The sequence below is a fragment of the Papaver somniferum genome, chromosome 7 (genome assembly GCF_003573695.1).
Source record: "Papaver somniferum cultivar HN1 chromosome 7, ASM357369v1, whole genome shotgun sequence".
In the NCBI taxonomy this organism is placed as follows: domain Eukaryota; kingdom Viridiplantae; phylum Streptophyta; class Magnoliopsida; order Ranunculales; family Papaveraceae; genus Papaver; species Papaver somniferum.
Genome location: NC_039364.1, coordinates 69,228,912 through 69,242,691, shown reverse-complemented (window position 1 = coordinate 69,242,691; position 13,780 = coordinate 69,228,912).

Genomic DNA, 13,780 nt, shown 5'->3' with positions numbered 1-13,780 from the left:
AACAATCAACATGTGTACAATTATATGCACTCTAATTTATTGATGATCTTTACACGTAAAAAAGAATACAAACCATGCACAAGTGAGTACGGATTCATGGATGAAAATGTGCATAAAATAAAACACCCTTAAGGATCATAGTGTGTACGAAATTTTAACGATTCCTAAAGGAAAACTAGAATAATACCTCATAAATTTTCCTAGACTTTAATAAATCACCGCATAGACCACAAACATCTATTAAAGAGCGCCAAGCGTACATATTAGGACCACATATGCAATCAAAGCATATACCAAATCCCTTTTCTTCCCGAATTCCAGAATGGCCAAAGTGAATATTATCTAAGCCTGTGGGAAAAGGCACGCATATCTGCAAAGTAACATTTTTGAAACACAGGTACATACATAAAATACAGAACTACTAACAAATTATCTAGGCAAGCCCATTCTTACTTTCCGTAAAAAGATTTCTGAAAGTGTAGGATCAGAATTTCGCGACAACGATACGCTCGCGAAATTCTTAACAACGCATTACAAAAATGTCGCAGAGCACTTTGAGAAACAACACAATAGGTGATATTAGCTTAAACATAATAACTTTACGAAGATTAGAAGATCTGCGAAATTAACATTTATAAGCTTGCGATATCATCGCAAGCCAGTTCCGAAATTAGGGGAAATCTTAGTTGTATATGAGCTGTCATCCACTAGGTAGCATCCTATATAAAGATAAAGGTAGGAGAGAGAAAAGTAACTGGTATTATTATTATCTTCTTATTCTTCCCCAAAAACCAGAGAGAGAGAGCTCCAAATAATCATTAATGGAGTCTCAATGTAATTCATATGTAATTCAATGATCATAGTGAAACCTAACCTTGTGGATGTAGATCAAATTGATCGAACCACGTAAATCTTGTGTTTTATTTTCTATTTTTATTATTTTTATCTTTATTTTCATATCAAATAAGTTTAGATCTAGAAATTATAGTCATGATAATACAAGGGGTGTGTTGTGGGATTTCCTACAACTACATTTTGGCGCTAGAAACAGAGAAGGATTTATCCTTCCTGTAACTTGTTGGATCAAGAAATTTTCATGAAGATTAGCTACTGTTCATATTTTTCTAGATCTGCAAAGTTTAGGTTCAAAAATGGAAATTTTATGGAAGAAATCACACTTTCAGGGAGTAAACATCATCAACAATTCAAAGACATGAAAAGAGGGAGAGAAAAAAATTAGTTGTTGTGGTGAAATTTAAGGAAAAAATGGAAGTTTCAGTGGAAGATTTTCATGTTCAGGAGAAAGCAAGAGGCATTTTGTGAAGAAACAAAGGAAAGACGAAGATAATGATAAGAGTCAGAAGTTGTGATTTCTGTCACAAACAGAAATTCGCATAGATGGTTCAAGGCTGAGCGAACAACAAATAGGTCACGGGTTCGAATTCGCAGAGACACATATTTTTCATTTTCTTCTCATTTTCATGGGAGAATAAAAGAATAAGGAAAAAGTTATGCGGCAATTTCGCAGAGAGGTCCTTGCACAATTGGTCCAGAGAGCAGTATGTGCGTTCGTGGTCGCAAGTTCGAATTCGCCTGCGAACATAGTTTTATTCTTTTTTACAGAGAGTGAAAAAATGAATAATTTCGCAATATTGTTTCATTATTTCGCAAACAAGAAGCAGCACAATTGGTCATGTGCGAAGTTTATGAGCTCATTGTCGCGTGTTCGATTCCCACCTCACGCATGCCTTTTTCGCATATTTATATTTAAGCTATTAAGGGTGAAGATGAGGATAAAGGTTTATAGTTGTTTAGTTATTTCACACAGCAGAGTTGTCACAGATGGTTCAGTGTGATACTTCGCAAGGAGAATGTCATGGGATCAATTCTTTCCACTCGCATATTTGTTTTTCATTATTTCGCATGAGAGAGTTCGCATACTTGGTTCGCACAGAAAAGAGTTGATGATTATTTCGCACAGAAGAGAGTTGATGATAATTTTGCAGAGATATTTCGCAAAGAAGAAGCTTGCACAGTTGGTCAGGAGGCATGAATGCAAGCAGCAGGTCGCGGGATCAATTCTTGCTTCTCGCATGTTTATTTTTGTTACGCGAAATTTATACAGAAGTGCCTCTCACACAGTTGGAATTTGATTACTTCGCAATAGAGGCTTAGCACAGTTGGTATGATGCAAAAAAATCCAAGAAGCAGGTCGAGGGTTCAAGTCTCACTTCTCACACTTCTTTTTGCTGCACGAAATTGATACACTTCAAGGCATTTATTCACTTCTATGACAACAATAGCGACTCACATGAAAGATAAGTACCACCTCCTTGAACATTTTACTTTATACTAGGAATGAATAAAAATATTTTTGATTTGATTTACAAAAAGCGATTCAACCGCACGATTACAAAGATTTCAAGATTTCAAAGATTATAAAGATTACTAAGATTTCAAGATTACAAAGACTTCAAAATTACAAAGATTGCGAGATTTCAAAATTACATAAAACTGAGAAAATTTAATTTATATGTTTCTCTAGAATATTTCTTTTGCAGAGAATAAAAAGATTTTTGATTTGATTTACAAAATGCGAAATCATCGCAGAATTACAAAGATTTCACAATTACAAAGATTTCAGAATTATAATGTATTAGAATTTCCCTTGAATATTTACTTTGCTTCAAATGATATGATATTATGAAAATGAAAGAATGAATGAAAGAATAAAAGAACAAAGAAATGCGAAAATTTCGCAAGAGACAATCTAAGATCCATAAAAATATAAGATTAGAATGGGGCGAACCTTTATGGCGTACACCCTAGTTCGCGAATAAAATTTCGCAAGAGGAAAATGTAAGACCTAAAGTACGTCATATAAGGGGGTACCTGTTGCATGGCTCAGGGAAAGGCTACACCGCCACCGGAACCTGAGTCATGGAGATTTGGGGTCAATAAAGCCCATCCGGGAGAGGCACCTTGGATTCTCAGCTTAAGCATATGACTTAGGTTGGGCGACTAAGGTAATAAGGACTCTCCCAAGGAGTGTAGATCTGATCAAGGCGCCGAGGTACACGGTTGAGTCAAGCGTGCCAGGGGCGTTTGAAGCGTACCTTGCCATTCTTGACAAGTCTTGGCTTATACTGCACTCGGCCTGAAGAAAACCCCACTTAGGGTGCAGTCTCGTAACCATAAGCCATATAGGTAAAAGGGATAAGAGGCTGCGAAAACAACTGGTTGTTGTTAAGAGTGGATGGGAGGAGCTAACCTTGTATGGTAGAAGTACGCCTCCTTGAAGGGGAAACCAGGGGGGAGATAAGAGCGGCACCCTCCATTAGGGAGCTGATAAGTGTCTTAAGACGCAAATGTCATGAGGCTTTTTATTTGCAAGGGTATTAAGGATTGTCATATTTGAGCAACAATCCTGAAGAGGCAATAATACAAAAGAAAAAGATAAGACGAGATCAATGGGTTTTCGCATGAAAGTGCGAAGACGTCCTGCGATTTCGTCGCAAGACGGCAATGTCATGGGGCTTTATTTTCGCAAGAATATTTAGGCATGTCATATTGTCGCAACATTCCTGAAGAGGCCACAATACAAAAGAAAATGTTAAGGCAAGATCAATGGGTTTTTGCATGAAAATGCAAAGACGTCCTGAGATTTTGTCGCAATGACAAGAGGTGGCAAAATAAGACCTTTAACTAGGAAGGCAAAATAAGACCACATAAGAAGATGAGTAAGCAGATAAGCTTGCGAAAATTATTATATGTAAGCAAATAAGCTTGCGAATATGTATATGGAAATGAAACTGAGGCAGTGAAAATGTCGCAGACTTGATATTATGATCATACTTTTATGATATATTAATAGTGCAGGAAAGAGGAAAGATGAAACACAAGTAAGAACTTGTGAGGAATAATAACTACACGAAGAGGAATGCATACGCTAAAGAAAAATCCAGAGAAATGGAGAATGGAGGAAATTTAAAGCTACATCAATTTTAGCATGCAAAATGAGATAAGTAACACAAACATTAGCTATACATTGCAATAGATAAGCATTCTCATCATACTCGCATCATAAAAGCATTGCATAAGCATTTCATGGCATAAACATCGCATATACATTTCATAACATAATCATCACATAAGCATTATATTCGCACAAGATCGCATGACGGATGAAGGACACAACCGAGCATTGTATGTCACTGGTTTCATCAAAGGCACCGAATTTAGAAGATCTCTTGTTGGCACCGGTTCTTCCACCAACATTGTCACTATGAAGACTCTCAGGATGGCCAGATTCCCACAAGCTAAAATCGTTCGATATCCCATCCTAATGACAGGATTTGAAGGAAGTCAAAGCCATACATATGGATATGCATACATAGATTTGAGGGTGGGTCCGATTCGATCGAAAGCAAAGTTTCATGTGATCGACCAAGAACCTGACTACCACATAATACTGGGACGCCCATGGCTCTATGATGACAAGGTGGTTCCTTCAACATACCATCAATGCATGATGGCCCTGCTCGACAACAAGATCGTTCGCATTCCGGCTTCATCATCTCCTTATGCTCCCGTCTATGATACTGAGTTCCTTGAATCTCAAAAAGGCGTCCCGAAACCTCCAAGCAGGATTCACATTACTCCACTTCCAAGCTGGAAGACTATCGAGAAGGATGATAACAATCCGTCGTCCTCAGCTGCTAAAATGATCAAGTCACCTACTACACCGACTAAACGCCATAGTGATCAAGTCTCAACTCCAGGGACAAACTTCACGATCGATCGAGACGTAGAAGGGAGAGTCATTTATCGCCGACGGAAAGATTAGCAATTAATCGGGGAGAACGATGAAAAGTTTCCCCACCATGAAGAATCGTGTCAGAGTGAGCTATCACTTGAAGAAGAAGTCCAAGATGCCCCACGACAACTACAGGAAGGAACTGACTCTACCACTGACGATCTCGAAACAATCAACATTGGGACTGAAGACGATCCAAGTCCAATCCTGATCAGTTTAGCGCTATCACCAGAGGAGCGGACCGAGATGGTAAAATTATTGAAAGAATATCAAGATGTCTTCGCCTGGACGTACGAAGAAATGTCGGGTCTAGATGAAAAACTCGTCACCCATCACCTACACATCGTCCCTGGTTCCAAAGCTGTCAAACAACCGCCCATGCAATTTAGACACGAAGTCGAGGAGAAAATCAAGGTCGAAATCCAGAAACTGTTGGCAGCAGGGTTCATCAAGCCTATTCTTCATCCAGCGTGGCTAGCAAATGTGGTACCTGTTAATAAGAAAAATGGTCAAATCAGATGTTGTGTAGACTTCAGGAACTTGAATAAATGTTGTCGAAAGGATGATTTTCCTCTACCCAACATTGACATGCTCGTCGATGCAACCAGTGGTCACGGTATGTTCTCATTCATAGACGGCTATAGTGGGTACAACCAGATCAAGATGTATGAACATGACGCCAACAAGACTGTGTTCCGTACTCCCATTGGGAATTTTCACTACACTGTGATTCCCTTTGGATTAAAGAATGCTGGTGCCACCTATCAATGAGCCATGACTGCCATATTCCACGACATGATGCACAAGCAAGTAGAAGACTATGTTGATGATGTGGTGGTAAAATCGAAGACCGAGCATCTCATATCGAAGTTTTAAGGCAAGTGTTTGAAAGGTGCAGAGAATACAAATTAAAAATGAATCCTCTAAAGTGCGCATTCAGAGTTTCTTCCGGAAAATTCTTAGGATTCCTGGTGACGGCTGAAGGGATCAAAGTCGACCCAGACAAGGCAAAAGCTATTACCACCATGCCTCCTCCACGTACCGTGAAGGAACTACAGAGCTTTATGGGTAAGGTAAATTACATTCGACGATTCATTCCTGGATTAGCTCAACTCATTGCTTCGTTCACACCTCTGCTGAAGAAATGATCAAGCTTCACCTGGACAGCTGTTCAACAAGAAGCTTTCCATAAAATACAACAGATATTATTGTCACCGTCCGTCATGAGGTATCCAGTGCAGGGACGACCTCTGATTCTTTACACAGCCTCCAGTGACGTCTTCATCGGCGCACTCCTCGCTCAGGAAGACGACGAAGGCGTCGAATGACCGATTTACTATTTCAGCAGCACAATGAGAGATGCTCAACTCCGATACCCAAAGGCCGAAAGGGAATTCCTGGCATTGGTACATGCAATCCAGAAGTTCAGACATTACATACAATCTAACAGGGTCGTACTCATCTCCAAAGCTGATCCCATAAAGTTCTTGCTATCAAAGCCAGCCTTGATAGGAAGACCAGCGAAGTGGCTACTCCAGATGTCAGAATTTGACATAGCTTGCACGCCACCTAAAGCCATCAAAAGTCAAGCGGTCGCAGACTTTCTCGCCGCTTTTCCAGGAGAAGACACAACAACACTACATGAAGAAGTGCCCGGAGAATTCCCAGACATCTTGGTCATCAAGGAAGAAACATGGCTTCTATACTTTGATGGATCTGCCACCCCTAGTAGTGACACCGGAGGAGCGGGCATAGTGCTGGTGTCTCCATCTGGTGAAGTTTTCTCACATTCGTTCAAGTTGGATTTCCACTGCACCAACAACTCAGCGGAATATGAAGCCTTCCTATTAGGATTATCCTTGGCCAAGCAAGCAGGAGCAACACACCTCGATATAAGGGGAGATTCAAAATTATTGGTCAACCAGATGAATGGAACGTATTCTCTCAAAGAAATTACACTTGCTCCATTCAGAACCGAAGTTCAGCGACTGTTGACCTATTTTGCTGACGCAACGATCGTCCATACTGGACGGACTAACAATAGGCATGCTGATTGCCTAGCAAATCTCGCCTCCAAGCTGCATTCGAAGGAGCACAGAAAACGATCACTGTATAGAGGCGTACAGTATCTTCGACTTGGCTCACTCAGATCGAAGACATTCCAGCGAACGATTGGAGAGCACCCATCATTCATGAATTGAGCAGCTCTATCTCAGAATGCCAAGTCAGCCTCAAGGAATTGAAGAACTACTTCTTGCTTCATGGAGGGCTATACTATCGAAACATCGATGGATCTCTATCACGATGTCTTGGGAGCGACGAAGCGGAGGAACAGCTCAAGCGCATGCATGAGGAAGTTTGTGGTCAAACGTTAGTGGTAACACTTTACATAAAGCTTCAAAGAATGGGGTACTACTGGCCATCCATGGATACTCAGTCAAGAGATTTACAAGGATCTTGTCCTGATTTCCAAACACCTCCTCATCACTTGGAGGTTTTGACGGTCCACCACACTGGGGACTGGAGGGAGCCTTACATCAAATACCTCCGGGACAACGAACTAGCACTGGAAAAGAAGCAAGCAGTCAAACTCATTCAGAAAGCTAAGAGATTTTTCTATCTCGATGGGATCTTATACCGCAAAAGCTTTGGTGGAAATTTACTGAGGTGCTTAGCCGAACATGAAATACCTACAATCCTGAAGGAAGTACATGATGGAGAACATCAAGGAAAGAGGAAACTATTTCTTCAAATTCATGAGAAATATTATTGGCCAACCATGGAAGATGATGCAGCCGCACACGTTCAGAGGTGTCACCAATGCCAAACCCATGGTAATCTCATCCACACTCCTTGTCTCCCGTTGAATTCTGTGAATAGTCGGTGGCCTTTCTACAGCTGGGGACTAGATATCATTGGGAAGATCAATCCAGCATCTTCAAAACAACATGAATACATCATCACTGCGACAGAGTACTTCACCAAGTGGGTCGAAGCTATTCCCCTTCGATGCACCACTGGAGTTACAATTGCCGCCTTCATCAAAGAGCACATAATATGCAGATTCGGAGTTCCTAAGCATATCATCAATTAAAAGTACCAACAAGACTTTGGTCAGGATTATCAGTCGGACGATTCATGACAATCCTCGATCATGGCATGAGCAATTACCCATGGCTCTATGGGCTTACATAACTGCACCAAGGAGCTTGATCCGTACTTCGCCATATTCCCTTGTCTATGGAGCCGACGCCATACTTCCAGCAGAAATCAAAGTTCCCTCAGCCAGGATTGCAGCATCCAGTGGTGTACAATGGGATGAGGCCGAAATCTCCAGATCAAGAATCGCTGAGCTAGATATGCTGGAATCAAGGAGAAACAAGGTGGAAAAATATGTGGAAGCTTACAAACAGACGATCTCCAGAGCCTACAACAAAATGGTAAGACCTCGAACATTTCAAGTAGGAGATTTGGTATTAAAGACGGCAAAGCACATTCAACAAGACATGTCCGCTCCTAAGTTCTCTCCTAAATGGGAAGGGCCATATGTTGTTATCAAAGCAGTGTCTAGCGGGTACTACAAAATTTTAGCAATCAATGGAGGAAAGGAAGGAAACATCATCAATGGCAAATGGCTCAAAGCTTATTATGCCTGATCCATGAAACAAACTACCTCTTCATCATTTCAAGCATTTTCAAAAATGTAATTTCATTCCTCCAAAGAGCATGCGAATGCTCCTTTGTTCATTAAACATTTCATAAATGAGCAAAATTCGTTCATACCATGATCAACTGTTTCACCTAACTAGAAACTCATATTTACTCAAAAACAACAACCACAAATGCTCACTCAGAGCAAACCATCCAGCAACGGATAATCCCTGTAAGAAGCCTCGTCAAGCTTCTTCTGAAAAATCTTGGTCTTTGCCTTCAAGTCTTCGACTGCTTTCTCAACCCTTGCTGACTCCAGAGCCAGTATCCTATCCTCATGCATTAAAGTTTCATTCATGGAAATTGCATCAGCAGCCTCTGTCGCCTTATGAACCTTAATTATCTCAAGACGACGACGGAGCCAGCTTACATTGAATCGCAATATCTCACAATTTGAGATCATTTCATCCCATTGGTGCAGTTCATGGCTTTTGACATCTCGCAAGTCCATCTGATTCATTTCCTCGATGATCAGCAATAGCCCCGCTACCGTGGTTAAAAGGGTTGGAAGAAAACCTTTCCACACTTCTTCCAGATCTTGGTATACAGAGATGCATGACATTTAGGAACCACGAATCCGCCGATCATTTCATTATCTAGGAAGGTATTAATCAATGGGGTTTGAATAAAAGTCCAGCGGTTGGGTATTCACGAGTATAGTTAGTTTTCAAAGCTAACGATTGAACGAACATACGCTTTTCAAAAACGATGGTTTTTTCCTAAAACTCACACTAATATACACACATGTATATAAATTCATCATGATCAAAGCATGAACAACTCATGAGGATCATAAACATCAGCAAAAAAAAAAACAGTACCTGGGAGCACCGGCCGGAAACTGGCCGACGGCGACCGGCGGCGGCAGGTGGTGGTCCGGCGGCGACGGGAATCTTCTCCTGCTGGCGTGAAGGTGCATAGATGATGGAGAGCTGGTCGTGAGAAAAAAAAGGATTAACCCCTTTTATATCAATTTTATTTCCAAAACCTAATTTTCTAAGGATTTCCTTATTGGGCCCGACCCGCGAATCCTAACCGACCACGGACTCGTCGTCCAAACCAGCGGTTCAACACCAATTTATGTTCATCAAAAGACGCTCCAATCATGACATTGAAGCCTTCATCAAGTCGTGGTTTTCTCATGCTCTCTAAATCCGGTAACGTCTCGACTTACGACTAAGTTCAATTACTGGTATTATTATTTATGGCCGGAAAATCTCCATTTAATGCTGACTGAGGAACACAGCTTTCCTCAGTAAGCAGGGGACTTAATGTAGATGGTGGATTTTCGACAAAGGCTAAATTCGTAAACTCATAATTATACGAAACTCTGATTCAGCAATCAGACGTGAGTATCGAGACACGAGTCTCTCATCGAATTCTCAACGGAGAGTACTTTCTCTCAGAGTACATGTAGATATGTAGTCTCACGACTGGACAACAACATATCCCATGAATACTGAATACTTTAAGTGATTATTTCTATATAGTATCACGAGATGGACGGCTCCTAGACATCTTTCTCTGCTAGTATAGAGCGATAACGTCTTCAGGAACAAACAACGAGTTTACCCTGACTATATAAAGGATATGACTTACCGACAAACTCATATCGGGATAATTAATGCTCCTAGACAGCTTGCTCTGCTAGTATAGAGCCACAAAGTTAATTATTCCTAATTGCTCCTATTCCATGGTCGAATCCACGACTGGTCCCATGGAATGGCAATAACAATGTTCTGATTCTATGATCGAATCCACAACTTGATCTCATAGAATAGCAATAACTATATTATCTCATTACTCCGATTTCATGATCGAATCCACAACTGGTCTCATAAATGGTAATAGATAAATCTTAATTACTCTGATTCTATGGTCGAATCTACGATCCTATGGAATGGTAATGCTCACTTTATTATTCTGAATTCGTAGTCGAATCCTCAGCTGATCCTATGAATTAATAATAAACATCTTATTGCTCAGTTTTGTGAATTATTCTCCACCGAATTCCACAATTAGTAATAAATAATCAGCAACCGGGCGTCTGAGCTACCTCTAAGTAAGCCCCGATTCAAATGGTGAAGGTGTATTCAACGATGATACACTAACAGTCACCGCACGAACGAGTATTTCAAAAATACAACGAAACGATGAACCTATGCAAAATAGAGAAGAAAATAATAAATAATTAAAAATATTGACCAGGGTGCTGGGAGCACGGACACACGACCGACCGACCGTGTCGTGGTCAATCCCACGCCAGTTTTATATTTTTAATGCATTTTTATTATTTTCCACGATTTGATGAAAATTCTCTCATTTTATCAAATCTCCTTCGTCTCGAGGAAACTCCTCGGTTTCATGGTACTTCCATAAATCCATAAAAAATAATATAAAATTAAGGAAAGGAGTGTGGGGCATGACCATTGGCCAACCGGCCATGCCTTAGTCCCAACCGGCCCCACACCCACGGTTCCTTATTACTTTATTATTAATATTATTATTATTTCTCTAATTTCATGAAAAAACTCCTTGATTTCATGGTATTTTTGCACAAATCATCAAATAATAATAAAATAAAATAAATTATGAAAACGTGTGGGACCGGGCCGCCATGCCCTAGCCGGTCCCACACGCCCCTTTGTTTTATTATTTTATTATTAGTTTTCCTTGAATTCATCAAATTCCTTGATTTCATGGTATTTCTCTCAAATTAGGAAAAATTCCTTCAAATCATCAAAATACCTAAAAATATTAAAATATTAGGAAAAATAATGGGACCGGGCCCTAGCCGGCCGGCCATGCCTTCCGAGGTCCCACACGCCCTTGTTTTTTATTATTTTAATATTTTTTGCTTCCTTGAACTCATGAAAACTCCTTCAATTCATGGAAACTCCCTAAATTCATCAAATTTCTCAAAATTCATGAATTTTTCATAAAATCATTATAAAATTAGGGAAACTCATGGGACCGGGCCCTAGCCGGCCGGCCATGCCTTCCACTGTCCCACACGCCCTTGTTTTATTATTTTAATATCTTTTACTTCCTTGAACTCATGAAAACTCCTTCAATTCATGGAAACTCCCAAAATTCATCAAATTTCTCAAAATTCATGAATTTTTCATAAAATCATCAAAATATTACAAAATTAAAGAAAAGGCACCACGGGACCGTGGTCACGACCGGACGACCATGCCTTGACCACGGCGGTCCCACGCCTCCTCATTCCTTATTTTATAATTATTTTTCATCATCTCATGGTGTTTTCTCAGTTTCGTCGAAACCCTAATTTTGGCATATTTTCTCGAATGGATGCTCAATTGCACGCCGGAAAATATCAAAATTCTCAGGACTGAGACGCGGACGCCTTGGGGACACGAGCACGCTATCTTGACCGACCAAGATTGTCTCTTTGGCTCACGGAAGCCGGTCCCATCAATTTTCACAGTTTTGACCTAATTTGCACAATTGCTCGTATTAGGTCCAAAACTCTTCCAAGCACTTTGGATTTTCATGAAGTGATCGTCAGGCGGTCACGTGACAACCCAAGGCCGGTTTCATGACTCCATGGTCGGTCCCTCGCCTCGTCATAATTAATTAGGTTTTCTCGCCTAAGGCTTAGACGAGCATTTTCGAATAAATGATTAAACCAGCATTTAATCATTCTTTCACCAACAAATCGTCAACTCTACAAGGAGTTCTTCGTATTTGCTCACGTGAGCATATGGACACTACATGGTTGATCCACGGTCCCATGTAGTCGCTCCCTCCTTCGTCCCATGGTTAAACTTCTGACGAACCATGAATTGATCAAATTAGGGTTTCTGAATCCAAGGATCATCATTCCAGATTCCAACCTTAATAATTTTACGACGGCCTCATGGTCATTAATTTTATTAATTATGCTTGATTCAACGACCAGTATTCTAATTAATATTTTTGGTACGCTGCCAATAAGCCATCAGATGAGCAACACATACTCATAAGATCAAATATTCAACAATTCATCACATGAGCAACACTTGCTTAGATGATAAATATTTTCTCAAACCAAGGAATATTGGTTCAAAAATCAATATTCAACGATCCATCGAATGAGCAATACTTGCTCACTTCATCGTAAGAACTATACCTATGTCTCATGACATGTTCAATTCATGAGTTTCAGAACATCATGATCAACTCAGCAACTACATGGACTCATCGTCCCATCAAACCATGAAGTCATCAATTGACTAACAAACCACAAGACGTCAATCGTGTCACTTTGGGGGGATATCACTTAGGGTTTTGGTCTGGCGGTCTACGGCACGTGTATTCAAACACACGATGAAATGTGAGCAAGTCATGCAATCAGTTGAAGGAATTCACGAGGTAGTGGGTGGAAAATCGATCAAGTCTCCACACGTTGAGCAACTGGTTTCAAACACGATCTCCACTTCCCCAATCCTTGATTCCATCAACTGTCACACTTCATGGGGTCATGGTGTCTAAAATTCCAGCAATATAAATAAGTCTCTGAATCATGATTGAAGGATCGGTATCAACAGTATCATCAATCTCACGTCTCATCGACAACACGAGATCATCAACTCATCAATTGAGGAACTACTCTCAATTGAGCAATTTCAATCACTCAGAGCTTATCGTATTCGGAATTCACACACCTAAAATCTTTGATTACCATTGATTCCATACATTTCTCAGCTTCCCTCCTACAGATCAACCCATCCTCTCTTGTGACCGAATTTACTTTGGAACGGTCATTGTATTGATTTAGGCCAGAGTACTACAGATTGATCTCTCGAATCTAAAGCAACCCCTTTGCAGCGGTGCATCTGTGTGAGGTTTAACATTTCGCTCGGTTAGAGGAGTCTCCTCCGTACGGTCGTCTCCTCAATTCCTTAAAAACCAGCAAATCTTTTTTCCCCATCTACACCTGAGTACCAAAAACAAAATTACCCTAATTTAGTTGATGATACAAATGAAGATAAGTATGCTTCCTGGAGATTCTCTTTGATTGGTCCACTGGATTTCCTTCGAATCAAATTTGTAGATGTGGCGATTATTTTAAGAAATCAATGGAAATTAACAGGGTCATGTCAATTGATTCCATTACGTAAGGGTTTTTTCACAATCGAATTGTCTAATGAAGAAGATGAACAATATCTTAGGAATGGTAAATGGGAGGTTCTGGATCAAGTCTTGAGAACAAGAAATTAGATTCCAAATTTCAGGCCTGAAAAATCA